We start from the raw sequence: 22,084 nt of genomic DNA, 5'->3' as shown, positions 1-22,084 counted from the left end.
ATATGTGCATGTCCAAAAACTAGTAACCAGGGAAGATGAATCATCACACATAAGAGTGTTTAAGGTGTCTAATGTAATCTTCAGCCTCTTAAGATCATATGAATATTAAAAGATTTCTCTATGTGGATTTTTAGGTACAGTTTTAAAGACCCCTCAAAATAACAACATGATGTACATGTTGTGGAATATAACCTGCAAAGTCCCTTGGTTGTGGCGGTGTTTCATTAACATTCCACGCAACATTGAAAAATAAAAGACATGCCAACAAAGGCCAACAAAAGGTTGATAAGACATTGCGATGTTCTGATGGAATTTTGACGGCATAAGTAACAAGACAGGTATAAATTAGGCTCTACTTTTCAAATAAGGCCTGTGAACCCAGGAACATTAGCAAGGAAAATGTTTATGGCAATTGAAAGAAAATTATAGAGACCTTATTTAGCACCTTTTAAAGCATTCTGCCTTGGTTTTCAACTTTCCCAGATTCCTTCAAGCATATGAAGTGGTGTCAGCAATGCCACTCGCGAGGTTATGCATTGGAATACTGCTGTTATGACTATAAAACAGGATATACAATCAACCAGACTAAAAACTAAAGCAAACAAATCCAGGCTGTATTCTAACCCAATATTCAAATCTTTTTCCCAACAGTCTTTAGTGACTGACACTTGTTAGATCTACCACAGAGTGACATTCTAATACTAATGGGCATCTAGTGGAAATAAGCAAAATCTAAGCCTACTTATTAATTCCAGACTAATAACAACCAATGCCAACGGTCACTTTCCCAAGGATGATCCGGATTCCTATTTCTCTCTCAAATGATGTTTTTCTGAATATCATTTAAACAGTAGCATATGAATACCAAGAAAAATGGTAGATTCATTCACAAGTTTAGGGAGGAGGGAATAAATACAACTTTGATTTCTAAAATCAATCACTTTGCTTCTCTCCTTTTATTTCCTAAATAAAAAACTTATTTATCAAGTCTCTTACCCTAATAAACATTAACCCATAAAGATGCTTGCCATTGTACATTCATCATAGGAGGCCTTTTACATAAACAAAACCAGAAAAAAAGAGACCCGATAAAATATCAATATTTTATATTAGGTTGAGTTTGTGTCTGTTTTATATAGACTGGAATGAAGCACTGTAACTGTTTAGCTGAAGTATTATTTATATCAGTTGTAAAATCAGTAACTCTGACATGAATTTCTCCGTAACTTGGCCTCCCTCGACATCTTGATCACATTTTAAAATTACCCTATATCAAACTAATCCAAACACTCTCATGCATAGACAGAATAACACACATGCATGCACACACATATACTTCAAATAATCATAGATATTATTGTAAGGATTGTGATTTTTTTTTTAACAGATTTTCAACCTGACTTTATTTCTCTATGGCGTTTTTACTAGTTGCATAGTCACTACCAATGATTTGTATTATCCAAATGATACAGGGCATCAGCTGTAAAATACCATAAGCATCCTAAAATACACTCACAGTATTAGAGCAAAGTAGGGATGACCATCCCATTCAAAGAAAACCAAACAAAATGTCGTAATTTACCAAATCACGACAATTTTCCCTTGTTCCCTCTTTGGTCCCTTTAATTCAACAAGGATCACTGGCTATTCTACCTTTCCATTTTTTTCATTATCTTATTTTCATGCACTCACATCTTTGGAATGACATTAAAAACAAAACACAGAATTAGCATTTATACTGAATATATTTGCATATAAAACCTGGTCACACAGTTTCTAAGTTAATCGTACTAGGTATTTTCTGTATCTCAATTTTACTTAGGTATACAGGGAAGAGAAACATTAAAATTCTATACTTCCCCATTTGCATAACATATTAATACCTGGAGACTAAGAAATATATAACTCCTTGTAGAAATATGCCATTGTTCATGGGTGTCCAGAATTTTCATATTTAACATTGCCTCGAGGAAATGTGAATAAGTTATTTGGAGCATTCTTTATGGGAAATTATTAATGCTGTGGAATAAAAGAGTTAACATGCTTTGTTTTGTTTTGTCTTTTAATCAGCCTGAACTTTAAATGTCTGAGTCTAGAAGATCAAGCAGACAAAATCAATTGGTACAAGAAACAGTAAAACGAGTGGAAGCAGATTTAAAGTAAAACTTTTCCTTCCATAGGACTTTTCTCATGGCATCTTTAACACCCTTATTTCTCAGAGAGTAGATTAAAGGGTTCAGCATAGGTGTGAGCAAAATGTAACATACTGAAGCCACTTTACAAAGTTTAAGGTCATTGGGAGGTGTGAAATTGACAGAGGAAATAGTCTCAGAGCAAACTTATGATCCCCAGGTGGTAACTATAAGTGGAGAAGGCTCTCTTCCTCCCTTCACTGGAGTGCATCTTTAAAGCTACAGACACAATATACATGTAACATACCACAATAACAACTATTGTGGGCAAAATAATGAGGACAGTCAGACTGAATGACACCATCTTATTCATAAAGATATTGGAACAGGAGATCTTCTCAACTGGGTTTGAATCACAATAGAAGTGATCAATGACTCAGGAAGCACAGAAAGACATTGAGAATGTTACACTGATTTGAAGGATGGAACTGACCCAGCCACAGAGATAGGAACCAACCACCAACTGGATACAGAGGCTTCTTGACATGTGGACAGTGTAAAGGAGTGGATTGCAGATGGCGATGAAGCGGTCATAGGCCATGGCTGCCAGGGCAGAGGCCTCGGTGACCATGAAAAATGCATAAAGAAACAATTGAGTCACACAACCTGCAAAGGATATGGTCTTTTTGTGAGATAGGATGTTGACCATGGCTTTGGGTACAATAACAGTGAAGTAGGAGAGGTCAGTGATGGAGAGATTGCCTAGGAAGAAATACATTGGCGTGTTCAGCCGGGGATCAATCACAATGATGTCAGTCATGCTCAGGTTCCGCAGAAGGACCATCCCATAAACAATCAGGAATAGTAGGAAAAGGAGACTGTGGAGCTCTGGACAGACCCTGAAGCCTACAAGAATGAAGTCAGTCACTTCTGAGTGGTTGTCTCCTCCCTTACCACCCATGGCAAATTCTATTTCTCTATTATCACATATAACACTTCACATTAAAAGAGACCTGATAGCTGAAAAAACATCTTCATATTCATTACCCCATTAAGTTTACACACATGACTCTGTAATTGTTAGATGTCATTTGTGATTTCAAACATTAAAATCTGATAAACTCCTCATAGTAAGAAAAATACACTTCCTTGAATTTAGCACTTAGTATTTATTTTTCTCATAATAATATTATGCTTCATTACAGTATAAAAATAAGTAAAAGTAAGACAAAGAAGCTAAAAGTATATTTCAAGATAATACGAATTTTCTACCAAAAAAAAAAAAAAAAAAGAAAAACCCACAAAAAACAAAAAAACAAAAAAACCCTCTTACGAGTACAGGTAAATTTCTAAAGGCCCAATTGTCTCATCTAGAGATCTTTTAAAATGCAATCTGCCTTCAGGGCGCCTGGGTGGCTCAGTCGGTTAAGCGGTTAAGGTCTCACTTTGGCTCAGGTCATGATCTCTCACTCTGTGAGTTTGAGCCCCGCGCCGGGCTCTGTGCTGACAGCTCAGAGCCTGGAGCCTGTTTCAGATTCTGTGTCTCCCTCTCTCTGACCCTCCCCTGTTCATGCTCTGTCTCTCTCTGTCTCAAAAATAAATAAACGTTAAAAAAAATTTTTTTTTAAATGCAATCTGCCTTCAACTTCTGGAAATAGTCTAATTTTATTTAAGTGCAAAACTAAAATTTAAGTGATGCCTTTATATATTTTATTCTGTGAAGTTTATTAACACTGTATTTTTTCCACATAAATCTGTCAAGAAATTCATGTCATCTCAAACTTTTCTAGATTTGAGAAAAAATTAAAACTTCAAAATAAGGAACCAATAAAAAAAGGTCAACTGTGTAAAAGAATAGATTAGATAGCAAAGTTTATTGATTAGATAGCAAAGTTTATTGATGGTTGGAGCTCACTAGTATTAAGAATAAATATTTGGGGGGTGCCTGGGTGGCTCAGTTGGTTAAGTGTCCAACATCAGCTCAAGTCATGATCTCACAGTTGGTGGGTTTGAGCCCCATGTCGGGCTCTGTGCTGTCAGTTCAGAGCCTGGAGCCTGCTTCAAATTTTTGTCTTCCTCTCTCTCTCTCTGTCCCTCCCCTGCTCATGCTCTGTGTCCCTCTCCTTGAAAAATAAATAAGCATTAATAAAAGCATTTTGAAATGCAAGGAAAATATCTTTTAGACATGTAGGAAATGTTCTTGGCTGTCTTATTATATATCTAAAATAGGTGTGATCCCTTTTTAATTATTCTTACCTAAACTTATATTGTTTTTCTATTTTATGAACTTTTCCATGGAAAACTTCAGAGGTCCAAATTCTTTTTATTGCAATCTAGAAAAGAAAATGCATTTAAGAAATAAAAACTATCAGGGTGCCTGGGTGGTTCAGTCAGTTGAGCATCTGACTTTGGCTCAGGTCATGATCTCATGGTTCATGAGTTCGAGCCCCACATCAGTATCTGTGCTGACAGCTTAGAGCTTGGGGCCTGCTTCGGATTCTGTGTCTCCCTCTCTCTCCGCCCCTCCCCCGTTAGAACTCTCTCTCTCTCTCTCTCTCTCTCTCTCTCTGTCTCAAAAATAAGTAAACCTTAAAAAATTAAATAATTAAATAAATAAATAAATCTATCAATGACAATGCCAAAATTAAACATCTCAAATAATGTTTAATCCCCAAGAAAATAACAACCTCCTTAAGCACAACATGACTATATTTTTTGTTGGTGGCATTGCCTATGGAGCCATAATTTTTATTACCTATTATTAAAGTTTGCTCTTTCTTTAGTATAATTTTGTTTGAAAACCTGTTGTGTCTGTCTTCCGGAACACCAATGAACATGATGGACTAGGAATCTCCTTGGCTCCCTTAGAGAATTCCTGGTACTTCTCTACCAAAATTAAAGTAAGTGCCAATAGATCTATGAAATCAAGCTGCACAAAAATCTCTGCCTCCATGCTGACATGTTTTGCAAACCTTTGAATGAAGATGGGAGCAAAATGGAAATTTAAGACCCATAACAAGATTTCCCAGTCTCTGACAACCTGCAAAAATAGTAGCAGCTAAAATCCACGGTAGTGGTAGTTTTTTCCAATCCTGTGAAACTATTTCAGAAAATAGCAGCATGAAGTTTTTTTGAAGTTTGGAGGAAACAGTCCCCCTGAGAGAGGACTGAAAATAAGTTAATTACAATTTCTTAATAAGGGCAAACTCCAGGGTCATCCCATGAGGGCTACAGGAGGAGTGAACATTCAGTATTATTTCTTAAACTGTTAAATACTCTTGGGACAATTACAAAATTATTTTGTACAAGACTCCTTGTTAGAAAGTATTTTTCTTTACAGTAAGCTAAAGTTTACTTCTCTGGAACTCTTATCAGTCTGATTGGCAGAGGCTTTAGCCAAATTTAAGGTAGGACATTGACTATCTCTACTTGATCCTCTAAATGACAAGCTTTCAAAATTTAAAAAGACAGATACACTCTTGACCCATAGTTTTCTCATTTCTGGATTTACTGTCTTTATTTTTTTATTAAGCTGTCCCTTCAAGCTGCTATTAGGTGATTTTTATCCTGCCAGTATCTCTGTCAAATAATCCACTGTCAACGTTTGACATCACTCTTCCTATAAACTATCTCCTTGAAATATCACTCTCTACTTGCAATTTATACTTCTTTTAAGGCATATAAAACTGAAAGATTTTTTCACATGTTGCCTCATATTCATCTTGCAGTCAAGGGCAACCTTTTTCTTTCCTTTGTTCTGTTTTGGCCTTATGTGAATTGCTTCTAAGCCAGATGTTCCTTGTCTTGGTCAGTGGATTTTTCCTACACCTTCTTTTTCCACACACCAGTTAGCAGTATTTTATACTTAGCCTCTTTTTATATTTTAGTCTATTGGATGTAGCCTAGATTCCTATGTTATAAAAGTCAGTTCTAATACATTTGTGGATCTCTACTATTACACAAATGGAAGTTATATCATACAGACTTCTACATTTTCACTGAAATAATTTTGGTGCAGAAAAAAATCAAGATTTCTTAGTAAAGACTCCCTCCAGATTTATGAAGATCCATTAATTAATTTTAAAAATGTACACTTCATAAATCACTGTAAATGTCGCCTTTTTTCACAGACTCTAAAATATCTCATTAAAATAAAAACTCAGTATATGATAATCTTCTGAATGAGTATTACCTTAATCAGAAAAAAGTTTCAGTTCACTTCTCCTGATTCTGGACTCACCAAACAACTTTGTGAAATCTAAGAAGATATCAGGGCAAATTATCAGATATAGTCCAAGCCTTGTGATATGTATTCAGAACTACAAAATTAATATATAAAATAACCTTATATGTGTTAGTCAGTTGGTCTATGGATAGGCTCAATAGTCATCTCAGAAACTGTTCATATGTGTGAGTTGAATATCATAGTTCTAATTCATAAAGCAGAGAATCCAGAGGTTTTCACAATCTAGTTTCATGTATTAGTTTTAATAATCTGGGTCCATAATGTATATTTCCAGCTTCAAGTCTTACCCTTTCATCTCCTTAAACTTATACTCAGTTTCCATAACATTTGAATAGATCTTGAAGTTTCATGACTCCCCAATGTTACTCTTGCCTTTCTTTGTTCCCTGAATATCTCTTACCTCACTTCTGTACTGAAATTACTTGTTAATACTATCAGAAATACGTCTAAACTCTTCCCTTCACATATTCATTTACCACCATTACTTAAAATGCCATGGTTAATTTGAATTTTGTGTACAGAATGTAAAACCTAAGTGCCTATGTGGTTGTCCTAAGGATATCAAACAAACTCATGCCAATCCCTCTTTCAATCCTGACTTAATGTCATACAAGTGAATAGTCAAGACAAGAGTAAACACAAAGAATAATTACTTGTCTCCCAAAGTAATGGATTTTTATCAATGATAAAAGTCATGAAAAATCATGAAAAAAAATTTAGACTGTATAGAGTGAAACCAAGAAATCATCTTGATGGAAACACCGGTGATGAGACAAATACACTTGTATAAAAGATGAAATTATGTTACTCTTAGGTGCTTACCTTGTCAAATATTACACACAGAGGTCTAGCTTCCTCTCCTTCTCATCCAACACACACATGCGCACACACACACACACACACACTGCATTTGCTAATGGTGACAACTTTTTTTCAGTGTTTATTTTGTCCCATTATTTTGCTTTCCTTTTTCAGAGATTTATATATATTTGTACTCTTTTGTGTTTTATTTTTTATTTTTTGGTAGTTTCAAGTTTTTATTTAAATTCCAGTTAACATAGAGTGTAGTATTAGTTTCAGGTGTAGAATTTAGTGATTCTTCACTTACATACAACACCCAGTGCTCATCACAAGATGCATTCCTTAATACCCATCACCTATTTAACCCATCCCCCACAAACTTCCCCTCTGGTAACCATCAGTTTGTTCTCTATACTTAAGAGTCTGTTTTATGGTTTGCCTCTCTCTCTCTCTCTCTCTCTCTCTCTCTCTCTCTCTCTCTCTCTGTCTTTGTTTCTCTATGTTCATCTGTTTTGTTTCTTAAATTCCACATACGAGTGAAATCATATGGTATTTGTCTTTCTCTGAATGACTTATTATGCTTAGCACAATACACTCTAGCTCCATCTACATGATTGCAAGTGGAAAGATTTCATTCTTTTAGTTGGCTGAGTAATATTCCATTTTGAGTGTGTGTGTGTGTGTGTGTGTGTGTTTGTGTGTGTGTCTGTGTGTTCCTTTTCCATTCATCAGTTGATGAGCATTTGGACTCTTTCTACAATTTGGCTATTGTTGATAATGGTGCTGTAAACATTGGGGTGCACGTGTCCCTCAAATCAGTATTTTTATATCCTTTGGGTAGATACCTAGGTATTTATAATTGCTGGGTCATAGGGTAGTTTTATTTTTAACTTTTTGAGGAACCTCCATGCTGTTCTCCAGAGTGGGTGCACAGTTTGCATTCCCACCAAGAGTGTAAGAGGGTTCCCCTTTCTCCACATCCTCGCCAGCATCTGTTGTTTCCTGTGTTCTTAACTTTAGCCATTCTGACAGGCGTGAAGGGATATCTCATTGTAGTTTTGATGTGCATTTCCCTGAATATGAGTGATGTTGAGCACCTTTTCTTGTATCTGGTGGTCATCTGGATGTCTTCTTTAGAAAAATGTCCATTCATGTCTTCTACCTATTTCTTAACTGTACTATTTGGACTTTGGATGTTCAATTTTATAAGTTTATACATTTTGGATAGTAACCCTTAATCAGATATGTCATCTGCAGATATCTTCTCCAATTCAAAAGGTTGCCTTTTAATTTTGTTGACTGTTTCCTTCACTGTGCAGAAGCTTTTTATCTTGATGAGGTCCCACTGGTTCATTTTTTGCTTTTGATACCCTTTTCTCAGGAGACACGTTTAGTAAGAACTTGCTTTGGTTGATGTCAAGAAGTTATTGCCTATGTTCTCCTCTAGAGTTTTGATGGTTTCCTGTCTCACATTTATATCTTTCATCCCTTTTGAATTTATTTTTGTGTATGATGTAAGGAAGTGGTCCAGTTTCATTCTTCTGCATGTTGCTGTCTAATTTTCCCAACACAATTTGTTGAGGAAACTGGGTTTTTTCCACTGGATATTCTTTCCTGCTTTGTTGAAGATTAATTAACTCTATAGCTGTGGGTCCATTTCTGGGTTTCTTTTCTGTTCCATCGATCTATGTGTCTGTTTTCTTAAGAGTACCATACTGTCTTTATCACTGGAGCTTTGTAATATAACTTGAAATCTGGAATTGTTATACCTCCAGTTTTGCATTTTTTAAAAGATTTTTTTGGCTTTCTTATGTGCTTCCATACAAATTTCAGGATTGGTTGTTCTGCCTCTTTGAAAAATGTTGGTGGTATTTTGGTAGGGATTGCATTAAATGTGTATATCACTTTGGGTAATAGATATTCTAACAAATTTTTTTTCTTCCAATCCATGAGCATGGAATGTTTTTCCATTTCTTTGCATCATTCTTGGTTTCTTTCATCAGTGTTTTATAGTTTTCAGAGTACAGATATTTCACTTTTTTGGTTAGGTTTACTCATAAGTATCTTATAGTTTTTGATGCAATTGTAAATAGGACTAACTTCTTGATTTCTCCTTCTGCTGCTTCATTATTGGTGTATAGAAATGGAACTGATATCTCTACATTGATTTTGTATCCTGCGACTTTCCTTATTTCATGTATCAGTTATAACAATACTTTGGTGACAGTCCTTTGGGTTTTCCACATAGAATAAAATGTTGTCTGGGAATAGTGAAAGTTTGACTTTCACTGTATTTGGATGCTGATTTGGATGCCTTTTCTTTCTTTTGTTGTCTTATTGCTGAGACTAGGACTTCAAGTACTATGTTAAATAACAGTGGTGAGAATATACATCCCTGTCTTGTTCCTGACCTTAAAGTAAAAGCTCTAAGTTTTTCCTATTGGGGATGATATCAGCTGTGAGTTTTTCATAAGTGGCCTTTATGATGTTCAGGTATATTCCCTCAATCCCTACTTTGTTGAGGAGTTTTATTTAGAATGGAAGCTATATTTTATCAAATTCTCTTTCTACATCTATTGAGAGGATCATATGGTTCTTCACCTTTCTTTAATTAATGTGATATATCACTGATTGATTTGCAAACATTGAACTACCATTGCAACCCAGGAATAAATCCCACTTGATTGTGGTGAATGATTCTTTGAATCTACTATTGGATTTGATTTGCTAGCATTTTTTTAAGAATTTTTGCATCCATGTTCATCAGAGATATTGGTTGGTAGTTCTTTTTTTTTAGTGGGTTTTTGATGGTTTTGGATTTAGGGTAATTCTAGCTTCATAGAATGGGTTTGGAAGTTTTTCTTATATTATATATTAACTTTAAATGGTAGATATTGGGGCGCCTGGGTGACTCAGTCAGTTAAGCGTCCGACTCCGGCTCAGGTCATGATCTCACAGCTCATGGGTTCAAGCCCTGCATCAGGCTCTGTGCTGACAGCTTAGAGCCTGGAGCCTGCTTCAAATTCTGTGTGTGTGTGTGTGTGTGTGTGTGTGTGTGTGTCTATTCCTCCCCCACTCATGCTGTGTCTCTCTTGCTCCTTCAAAACTAAATAAAAACAATTTAAAAAATTTAAATAGTTGGGATAAATAAATAAATAAATAATATTTTGTAGAATTCTCCTGGGAAGCCATCGGGCTCTGGACTTTTGACTCGTGGGAGATTTTTGATTACTGATTCAATTTCTTTGCTGGTTATTGGTCTGCTCCAGTTTTCTATTTCCTCCTGTTTCAGTTTTGGTAATTTATTTGTTTCTAGGAATTTATCTATTTCTTCCAGATGGCCCAATTTGTTTGCATAAAAGTGTTCATAATGTTCTCTTATAATTACTTTTACTTTTGTGGTGTTGGTTGTGATTTCTCCTCTCCGGTGATCTTATTTATTTTGATACTTTCCTCTTTCTTTTTGATAAATCTGGCTAGGGGTTTATCAATTTCATTAATTTTTTCAAAGAACCCCCTCCTGTTTTCTTTGATCTGTTCTATTGTTGTTTTTTGTTTGTTTGTTTCTATATCATTTATTTCTGCTGAAATCTTTATTATTTCTCTTCTCATGGCTTTAGGCTTCATTTGTTGTTCTAGGTTCTTTAGGTGTAAGGTTAGGTTGGGTGTTTGAGACTTCTTGCTTCTGAATGTAGGTCTGTTTTGCTTATAGTTCCCTCTTATGACTGCTTTTGCTGTATCCCAAAGGTTTTGGATTGTTGTGTTTTTCATTTGTTTCCATGTATTTCTTTTTATTTCTTCTTTAATTCCCGATTGACTCATTCATTTTTTAGTAGAATGTTTTTTTACCCATCTATTTGCAGTTTCTCTGAACTTTTTTCTTGTGTGTGTGGTTGGAAAATATGTATGGTATGATTTCATTTTTTTTGGATGTTTTGAGGCCCAAATATTTAATAGTATGTGATCTGTTTTGGAGAATGTCCCATGAGCAATCAAAAAGAAAGTGTATTCTGCTGCTTTATGATGAAATGTTCTGATTATATCTATTAAGTCCATCTGGTCCAGTGTGTCATTCAAACCATTGTTTCTTGTTGATTCTTCTGCTTAGATGATCTGTCCATTGATGTAAATGGAATGTTAATGGCCCCTGCTTTTATTGTATTATTGTCAAAGAGTTCCTTTATGTTTGTTATTAATTGTTTTATATATTTGGGTGACTCCAAGTTTGGGGTATAAATATTTATTTGTTGGATCTTGACAGACCCCTTTATTATGATAGAGTGCCCTTCTTCACTTCTTGCTACAGTCTTTGTTTTAAAGTATAGTTTGTCTGATATAAGTATTGCTACTTCAGATTTCTTTTGACATACATTTGCATGGTAAATGTTTCTCCCTCCCTTCATTTCAATCTGGAGGTGTCTTTAGGCCTAAAATGAGTCTCTTGTAGGCAGAATATAGAGGGGTCTTGTTTTATTATCCATTCTGATAACCTATGTCTTTTGATTAGAGCATTTGGTCCATATACATTCAGTATAATTATTGATAGATATTATTTTATTGCCATTTATTACTGGTTTTGTTGTTGTTTTTGGAGATTTTTTCTGTTCCTTTTGACACTTTCTTACTCTTGGTCTTTCTTTCCCACTTAAATAGTCACCTTTAATATTTCTTGCAGCTCTAGTTTAATGGTCACAAACTCCTTTAGTTCTTGTTTGTCTGGGAAATTCTATCTCTTCCTCTATTCTGAATGATAGTCTTGTTGGATAGAGTATTTGTGGCTGCATATTTTTCCTATTCAGCATGTTGAATATATCATGCCATTCCTTTCTTGCCTAACAAGTTTTTATGGAGAGATCTGCTCCTAAAATGGTTTGTCTTTTCTTTCAAGTTAGAGGCTTCTTTTTGTTTTTAGATTTTTTTCTTTATATTTATATTTTGCAAATTTAACTATGATATGTCTTGGTGTTGGCTTGCTTTTCTTAATTTTGATGGAAGTTATTTGTGCCTCGTGGATTTGAATGTGTTTCCTTCCCAGATTAGTGAAACTTTCAGCCAGAATTTCCTTGAGTAAACCTTCTATCCCCTTTTGTGCAGCTTCATGATTTTCCATAATTCTGACTTCTATATCACTTATTCATTCCTCTGCTTCTTCCATCCTTGTGGTGATTATATTCAGCTGGTTTCAAATCTCAGTTATTGCATTCTTGTTTGCCCTCATTAGTTTTAACTCTTTTATCACTGTGGTAAGGGACTCCCTGGTATCTTCTATGCTTTTCTCAAGCCCAGATAGGATCCTTGTTTGTTGTTTCAAATTCTGGATCAGGCACATTACTTATATATGTTTCGATTAGATCCCTGGCTATGACCTTTTGTTATTTCTTTTGGAATGAATTCCTCTATCTTTACATTTTATCTAGGTTTCTGTATTCTTCTCTGTGTTTGGAAAGCCTGTTATGTTTCGTATTCCTAAAAGTAATGGCTTTATGAAGAAGATATCACATATGGTCCAGGGCCTGGGGCTTCAGGAAGTGTCTGTGCTGTATCCTGGGTGCACTCTGCTCCTGTGTTTTGACTGCTCTATATCTCAGGTCAGTCTTCTACTGAGTTACTCCTTGCTTTCCATGGAGAGTATTTGGACCCTGCCCAGGGTGTGTCAAATTTTAACTATGTGTGCTCTGGTCTGCTTGCTAAAAGAGACCTGATGCTATTTCCACTAAACTGAAGCTTTGAAGAACTTCATGGACAATAAACGTGTACCTGTGGGGATTTGTGCTGGTCTTCTGTGCTGGTTCCCAGGCACACTTACCCAAGAAAAGAAGCACCTGCATAGAACAAGTGTACAGGGCTTGTTATAAGCAGTTTAGGCCATCACTGTTACTGCTATGCTGCTTACTGTAGTTAGTTTATGTTGAGGGGTGGGGGGTGGATATCGCACCCACCAGCTACTTTGTCCCTAGAGAGGGACATCTTCCAGATGCACTTGGAGAAGGGGGAAAAATCTCTTGCTATGTGTCCCAGGAGACCCTCAGACTGCAACTTCTGCCCCAGGTTTTCTACAGGCCTTTTCCACAGGAGCACTGCAGTGCCCTTGGGGCTCTATACCAGTCACACTGTGGACCTCTAAAACTCCAGACCTTGAACCCCACTGGTTGAAAAATCTCATAAAAACCAGCCCCTCTCATTTTTATGTTCTCACTGGCTTTAGGGAAGTGTTTCCCTTGTGCAATCCCTGTATACATCTCTCTCTCTCTCTCTCTCTCTCTCTCTCTCTCTCTCTCTCTCTCTCTTTCTCTCCTCTGTCCATAACCAGGGTCCCTCTCCTCCACAGCACCCATGATCCATTTATCACCCAAACCACATCCCCTCACTTCCTACCTTCCACAATATGGCTTCTTCCTTCCCTCTAGTTGTGCAATTTGTTCTGTCAGTCCTCAGGTCAATATGTTGCATATTCAAAATGATTTGACATTTATGTAGCTGTGTTCCAGGGATGAGGCAAGCCAAGGGCCCTCCTACTTGTTTGCCATCTTAGCTCCTTCCCACCTGTCACTAATGGTGACAACTTTTAATAAGCCCCATTCCTACTTATCAAACTTCTGTAAGTAATAACACTATGTTTTCAATATATAAGAAATATTTTTAATCTAGTGCTTGAAATAATCCTCACACTCATCTTTCTTTCTTTTTTTCACTGCTATAGTTATACTTCAAATTTGAAACCTCCTTATCTCAACTTGAGTATAGCAATAATAATTTTAAAATCTTACATGGTTATCTTGGCCTTCTCAGCATTCGTTTTTTAAGCTTCCAGATTATTGCTTTCTAAAGCACTATTTTCAGCATGTCACTCTTTTCCTAAAAGATTTTGTTAGTTCCCAATTTCTAGTTAGCAAATTAGGCCTTCTACTACTCTCCAAATTATAACCTCATGAAATCAATGGGCCGCCTCACTTTGCATCCACTCATCTTGCTCAGTCTAGGCTTAGCACCCTGACATGAATTACCCACAATTCTCTCTCCTTCAGTCTAGTTCTAAATTCTACCTACATCTAATACTCAGTTCATATCTGTCCAAAATATACTATCTTCTTGCTACAGTAAACAACTTTGGCACCACATCTTCACATACTTTTTCAATATAATTATAGTTATCCCTATATATGGTTGTACCTATTTATACTTTGATTATCTCATGCATATCATTTTACTATCCTAACAAATTTTCTGCTGCCATAAGATGGAATAAATTTCTCTATAAGGCCCTCTAACACTTATCACAATTTGGTATGCATTATGGATGCTCATTTATTGTTTATCAAGTGCATATGTATATTCTTATTCTAAAATATTTTGGAGTAACTTGCAACAAATGTAGTGAAAAAAGAAGTTATTGAATGTATTGAAACCTCAATTTCTGTCAAACATTTTTCTAAACACTTTATATAGACTGCATATTTTGTTTCTCAAATCAATTTTACCAACTTTTGTCTCAATGTCTTATGTACTATTTTTATCATTGTAGACATAATAAAACTGAGGTGCAGAGCCATTTAATACCAAGGGGAGGAGCCCAAATTCGAATCCAGGAATTTTGGCTTCAAAACAACAGTTTTACCACTAAACAACTATAATACATTTACAAATAGCAAAATAAAAATGACATGATACAAAATTAGTGAAAGTACAAACTTTACATAGATTAACTAGGACATATATTCTATGACTTAACTTCAAATACTTTCTCTGAAGTTATGACAATCAAGACAGAATAGAAAAGTACTCTGGATTATTTTTTAAAAAATTTTGTATTATTGGAGAAAAAATACTATACCAACATTTCAAAAAAGCAAAGTTTTCTTAGCATTAAATTCTAAAGACAACTCTACATGCAGGGCTTATTATTATGGACAAAATAAAACATTTATGCTATGTGCAAAGGAAGATTTAACATAGCTGTATACAATAGCAGCTTTCCATAAAAGCCAAGGATATTGCACTAAAAGTTTTGTAGAATACTAAGATAACGTGGTTGCTTTGTACACTCATAGGGTCCAACTTGATCCAAATATAAAATTTGTATTAACTACAGTGGTGTTAATAGCTTAGGTACTAATCATTTATTTAGAACAGTAAAGTTTTTCAGAGCTGGAAAGTTATATTGTGCTTTCTAACGAAAGACTGAAAGAGTGATATTTAAACATTCTCCATTCCTTACTTTAAATTTCATCAATAAAAACATTGATTTTTTTTATTACATGAAAATCACTCCATTTGAAAGAACATGGATGGAACTATCGGGGATTATGCTAAGTGAAATAAATCAATCATAGAAAGAGAGGTATATGATTTCACTCATGTGTAATTTGAGAAACTCAACAGATGGATATAGGGAAAGGGAGGTAAAAATAAGATTAAAAATAGAGAGGGGACAAACCATAAGAGCCTCTTAAATACAGAGAACAAACTGAGGGTTGCTGGGGGGAGATGGGTTAAATGGGCATTAAACAGGGCACATTTAAGGATGAGCACTGGATGTATCTGTAAGAAATGAATCACTGGGTCCTACTCCTGAAGCCAAGACTCCACTGTATGTTAACTAGCTTGAATTTAAATTAAAAAAAAAGAAAGAAAGAAAAAGAAAATCTCTCCAAGACTCATCTCGTCTTCCCTATGTTTACACTACATGGGTAATCCAGGTTTAAAGGCCTCTTGTCCCCAATCTAAATCCCATACTAAAACCACAGGAACAGATGAGGTGGTACCCTACTTATAGTTGAATAACTTACTCAAAATTCATACTTGTGAGAGAAAACTTACTGTACGTCTGCATGGAGGTAGGACTTCAATATCTTCAGGAAAAAAAGGCAGAATTTTTTTTTATTAGTTTTGGAGCTGTTCCAAATATAACCTATTTTCAGATTTATAACATAGAGTCCTGGAGCAAAATCATGGAGACGTTTCTTGATATTGGAAACTTTGCAATACATGTAAGCAGTCACTTCCTCTGATGTTTCTACTTTTCTGAGCAGCGTGCATTTCTAAATGCCTACTTGAATATGTTAGTTATAAAGAAATATCTCCAGATAATGGAATGGATGACATTAATTTAGACTTGAAGGAAAAAAATTGTAGTTCTATTCTATCACAGTTAAAACCTAAATCTGATGTGATGAAGACCTTGCATTGGGGTGAATACAAAATATAAAACAGAGACTTTGAAACAGCATAAACAATATCTCAGCACACAATGAGTTCACCAAAGTTTTATGTAATTAAAGATCCTAAAAATTATGTTAAGATTATGCAGCTTAACCCACATCTGAAGTAAAAAGCCAATGACAGATAAATCATAGAAAATAAATGATAAAAAATAAGGTAACTAACCAATAAAATTAATAAATAGGTGAAAATGATTATAAAACCTGTCTCTGTTTATTTTGCATAATTCCTCTTAGAGGAAAAATAATCTTTATGCAGATATATGCAGACACATTAATGTTAATAGTAGATACCTCTGGAAAATAAGCTTATATATGTAGTGTTTTCATGTTTTGAATAGGAACAACTTTTACATAAGATATTATTCCTTTAATAGTATAGCAACTGGAATATTAATTATTTAAAAGGCTAATAGAGTTGTAGACCTAGATCCTCCCTGGAAGATCTCTTCATGATAGTACTGATGGTTAAATATAGATCTGCATATTAAATTTTTTTAACGTTTTATTTATTTTTGAGACAGGGAGAGACAGAGCATGAACGGGGGAGGGTCAGAGAGAGAGGGAGACACAGAATCCGAAACAGGCTCCAGGTTCTGAGCAGTCAGCACAAAGCCCAACGCGGGCTCAAACTCACGGATAGTGAGATCGTGACCTGAGCCGAAGTCGGACGCTTAACCGACTGAGCCACCCAGGCACCCCTAGATCTACATATTAAAGAAAAGGATTGGTGTATGAAGCTAATGTCATGGATATTTCAGCTAGAAGTATACACACAATATACACCACATATCAAAATAGATATCATATCATGAAGTAAAGTTCACCAAAGAAATGGTTAAATACCTATGTTACAACTTATAACACATCACATATATGGAGCTTGTTGAACAAAGGCACCTACAGTAGCAGAACAGGACCAAGCTTCAATTCTCTTTCTTTGTGTAGGAATTCTTCTCTCCCATCTTGCTCATCTTCTAATAACTAGAGTGCAGGAAAGCAAAAGGAGAGCAGGGAAATTCTTATTTAATGGATACTGTTATTATGATCTACCAAAGCTGCTCACATGCCTTGTAAATCTTGAAAAATGATTATTTCACTGATGGGTCTCTTCATAAACCCTCCCCAGCTCCTGAAAATCTCTCCCCTATGCTTCCTTTGGATCTATATGTCCATCACCAGATGAATGGATAAAGAAAATGTGACCCATATATGCAAAGGAATATTATTTACCCATTAAAAAGAAGGTAATCCTGCCATTTGTGACCACACAGATGAACCGTGGGGACATTATGCTAAGAGAAATAAGTCAGGCAGACAAAGACAAATACTGTATTATCTCACTTATAATGTGGAATTTTAAAAAGGCAACCTCATAGAAACAGAGTAGAATGATGGTTTCCAGGTGCAAAGAGGTGGGGAAATGGTTGAGGATAGTCAAAGGATGCAAACTTCTGGTTATGAGTAAGTTCTGGGGGCTTTCTATACAGTATGCTGCCTATAATTACCAGTACTCTACTGTATACCTGAATGATACTAAGAGAATAGATCTTAAATGTTCTTACCACACACAAAGAACATTTTTTAAAAAAATAACTGTGTGAGATGATGGATTTTTAAACTATTCTTATTGTGGTAATCATTTCATAATGTATACATATATCAAATCATTATGTTATACACCTTAAATGTATACAATGTTACACGTCAAGCATATTTCAATAATACTGGAAAATAATGATAACAACAAAAGCCAATATTCAGATATTATGATAGAAAGTCAATATATCTTATATTGTGTTAACACTCACACATGTATTCATAATGAAATAAAGAGGAAATGCTCATAAACTGTTTTTGCATTTGTTTTAAATGTTTATTTGTTTCATTTGAGAGAGAGAGCCGGCATGCATGATCAGGGGAGTGGCAGAGAGAGAGAGAGAGAGAGAGAGAGAGAGAGAGAGTCACAAGTAGGCTCTGCCCCATCAATGCAGAGTCCCATGTGGGGCTCAATCCCATGAACAGTGAGATCATGACCTGAGCCAAAATCAAGAGTTGGTTGCTTATCTGACTGAGCCACCCAAGCATCCTGTTTGTTTCTTTGGAGTTGAATAATGGAGATTTTGTTCCTGGGAAATTCCTGAAATCATTGAAAGAGTAACAAAGTATTCCTTGTTTCTGGTATGTAAGATTCTTTTGAGCATTTGCTAAAAAGAAAATTCTCATTAAAATGTACTACCAGTTGAGAGTGGCTTTCCAATTAACTTGACTTTCATTGCACTTCAGTCAGAGGGAGTGAGATTGGGAGCATTTGAGGGGACGATACCTGTTACTCTGTGTGGCTGCCCTGACCGTTCCTTCAGTGAACACTGCAATGGCCTTGGAAAGAGTCTCTGGGTTGGCAGCTCAGATGAATTCATCAAATACTCCTTGTGGATGTCAGTGACATGATGTGGTCAAAAATCCACACTGTGCAGTTGCATTGAGACAAACATGCAATGTACACACTAAACACAATTTAAATAAAATCTGTGTATTAGTAAAAAAAATGATAAAAATCCCTCTTAAGAGAGTAAAGCCTCCCTCCTAAGAGCTGTGGTGTGTTTGTATTATTGATCAGTGTCCAACGTGTTAAAGGGGGCATAGATTAACTTTACGCTATTCCCTCAGTTATAGGTCACTGACTTGTTTTCAGATTAGCAAACCTCTCTCTACCTCTGTCTCTCTCTCTTTCTCTCCTTGTCTCTGTCTCTCCCTACTTTTCAAAAATGAGAAAGATAAGATGAAAAAGAAACTCAGATTTATTTACAAGTACAATGATTCAAACACTGATAGGAAAAAGCAGTCGTATGATTGCTTAATGGTAACCTAGTGCGATTGATACTATTGTTCACAGTAACCCAGACTAGCCACTAATGAATGAATCACTGTACAATTTTTATGGCATACAATTTTATAGTCATTCATAATACACTTTTGGAAACACTGTCACATTTTTTTAAAAACCACTTACCTGTGCTGATAGGCTGATACACAGTTTCTCCGATTACCAGAGAAGGAGAAGCATACTGTAGGGCAATGCAATTCTTTGAAAGCAAAGTTATAAAAGGTTAAGAAAGCTAGCCCATTATGAATTTTAAGCTAAATATTACTCACCTTATTCCTATGGATATAGGCTATCCAGTTAAAAACAAGGTTTACACGTGTTGCCCTACATGGTGAATACTTAGGTGATGATGATAATGATAACACAAACGTCTCAAAGAGTTCTTGCTATACAGTGATTATATTTTCACGTGAAGACATGGACAAATACAACACATAAATTTATTAGCTATATGGCATGGTGACTGTTTACTATTCATTAAGTGGAAGCGGATCATCATAAAGGTCTTCATCTTTGTTATCTTGACATTGAGCAGATTGAGGAGGAAGAGGAAGGGTTGGCCTTGCTGTCTCAAGGAGGACAGAAGTGGAAGACAGAGAGAAAGTGGGAGGGGTCACAGGAGAGGGAGGCACACTTGGTACAACTTTATGGAAATACATTGTAATTCTGTCTGATTTTTTGCTTTATAATTTCTCTAAAAGTGTTTCCATACAATACTAATCCTTCTTCCATTGCTTGCTTTGCTTTCAGTGCCTGTATCATAGAAGGGTCCATGTTGTAAAAGAAGTCATAAGCAGTCTTGAATAATCAGAACTCCTCTGCCAGACTGTCTAATGTCAATTTGTTTTTTGGCACTTCTTCTTCCTCATCGCCTGGTACTGGTTTGGTACTCTATCAAATCATAATCTATCAAATCATAATCTGTTACTTCCTCTTGTGCGCTGTCTATTAGCTCTTGAATTTCTCCAAGATCTATATCTTGAAACCTTTTTCCCCTACCTTTGTGCTGAATATACAATCCCTTTTGTGATTTTCTTCATTGGCTCTGTCCTAAATCCTGTGAAGTCATCCACAACATCTGGACACAGTTTCCTCCAGATGGAATTTATGGTTCCAGGCTCGATGGCTCACACAGATCCTTCTGTAAGAACAATGGTTTCTTCAGTGGTGTAATCCTTCCAGACTTTCATGATGTTCCATGAGGATTCTCTTCCATAATGTTGGCAATCCTTTGCCTGGCATATGGTGTATAATGAGCCGTAAAGGTCCTCTGACCCCTTGATCTAGAAGCTGAATTAGGGATATTGTGTTTGGGAGCAAGTAAAACACCTTCAGTATTGAGCTCATGGGGTTTTGGGTGGCCAGGGGCATCGTCCAATATGAAAAGAACTTCAAAAGGTAGTCCCTTGCTGGCATGGTACTTTCCGACTTTAGGGACAGAGCATCAATGGAATCAATCCAGAAAATGGGTTTTTGTTGTCCAGGCCTTCTTGTGGTACCAACAAAAGACTGATAGCTGGTATTTATCTTTTCCTTCAAGCCTCAGGGGTTAGCAACTTTATAGATAAAAGCGGTCTTGGACAAAAACTTGCCCGCGTGTAACAAAACTGTAGAATTAGCCTAACCCTTTCTTGCTAAATTCTGGTGCTCACTTTTCTTATTTACTAATACAAATCTTTTGTGGCTTTCCCCACACACTCTGTCCCCATAATAGGGCACTTTTGTCCGCACTAAAACTCTGTTCAGGAAAATATCTTTTCAGGGCACCTGGGTGACTTGGTCAGTTAAGTGTCTGCCTTGGGCTTAGGTCATGATCTCATGGTTCATGGTTTGAGCCCTGGGTTGGGCTCTGTGCTGACAGCTCAGAGCCTGGAGCCTGCTTCAGATTCTGTGTCTCCCTCTCTCTCTGCTCCCCCTCCACTCACACTCTGTATGTCTCTCTGTCTATCTGTCTCTCTCTCTCTCTCTCTCTCTCTCTCAAGAATTAAAAAAAAAAAAGGAAGATATCTTTTCTTCTCAAAGATTTTCTTAATGACATTGGGGAACTCATCTTCTGTCTCTTGATTGGCAGAAGCCACTTCTGTTATTTTGAGATTTTTAAAGCCAAAGCTCTTTCTAAAATTATCAAACCATCATTCGCTGGCCTTAAATTCTCATCTAACACACTTCACCGACGTTGTCATGTAATGACTATGCTTTTTCTTCAATCATATTAGAGTCTATGGGTATACCTTTCTTAGCAATCCTGTGCCCACACAAAACCTGCATTTTTAATATGAGATACAAAGGTATTTTGCAAAAAGTGCAATGTTTTCATGGCTGCTGCCATAGCTGTAGTGACAGTCTCATGAATTCCCCTGCTCCTTTTTTTACAAGAGTCTTTAATGCTGATTCATTTATCTTGAAATGGGCAACTGTAACTGCAGACCTCAATCTATAGTACATACCAAGCAATTCAACTTCTTCTTGTAATGTTACGACTTTTCCCACCTTCTCGGGAGCATATCCAGTATCACTTAGTGGCACTTACGGCAGGTTCCACTGGTGTTATTTAGGGTTTATGGTACTGGACTAGACACAATGAGAAAAAATCAAAAACCTCACGAGTTCAATTTTATTGTGATAAGCAGTTTCCTGGGTAGATGAATAACTCACACTGAGATATCAGGGTCGCATGGTGTTTTAAGCAGATACACGCAATGCTTGAGCTCAGCACAATAGCAACAGGAGGTGGCTATGAAGATATACAGTACTACAGTGTGTACCACAGTTCATCTTATGCAGTTATGATTTAATACTG

General features: G+C 36.1%; 1 pseudogene; it reads right to left on the bottom strand.

Moving 5' to 3' along the window:
* Positions 1-2,328: 2,328 nt before the first annotated feature.
* On the bottom strand, positions 2,329-3,093 carry LOC102948626 (annotated as a pseudogene).
* Positions 3,094-22,084: the final 18,991 nt, after the last annotated feature.

The sequence above is a fragment of the Panthera tigris genome, chromosome B4, assembly GCF_018350195.1.
Source record: "Panthera tigris isolate Pti1 chromosome B4, P.tigris_Pti1_mat1.1, whole genome shotgun sequence".
Classification (NCBI taxonomy): domain Eukaryota; kingdom Metazoa; phylum Chordata; class Mammalia; order Carnivora; family Felidae; genus Panthera; species Panthera tigris.
The sequence above is the reverse complement of the archived record's forward strand: the minus strand, read 5'-3'. Positions and strand labels throughout refer to the sequence as shown.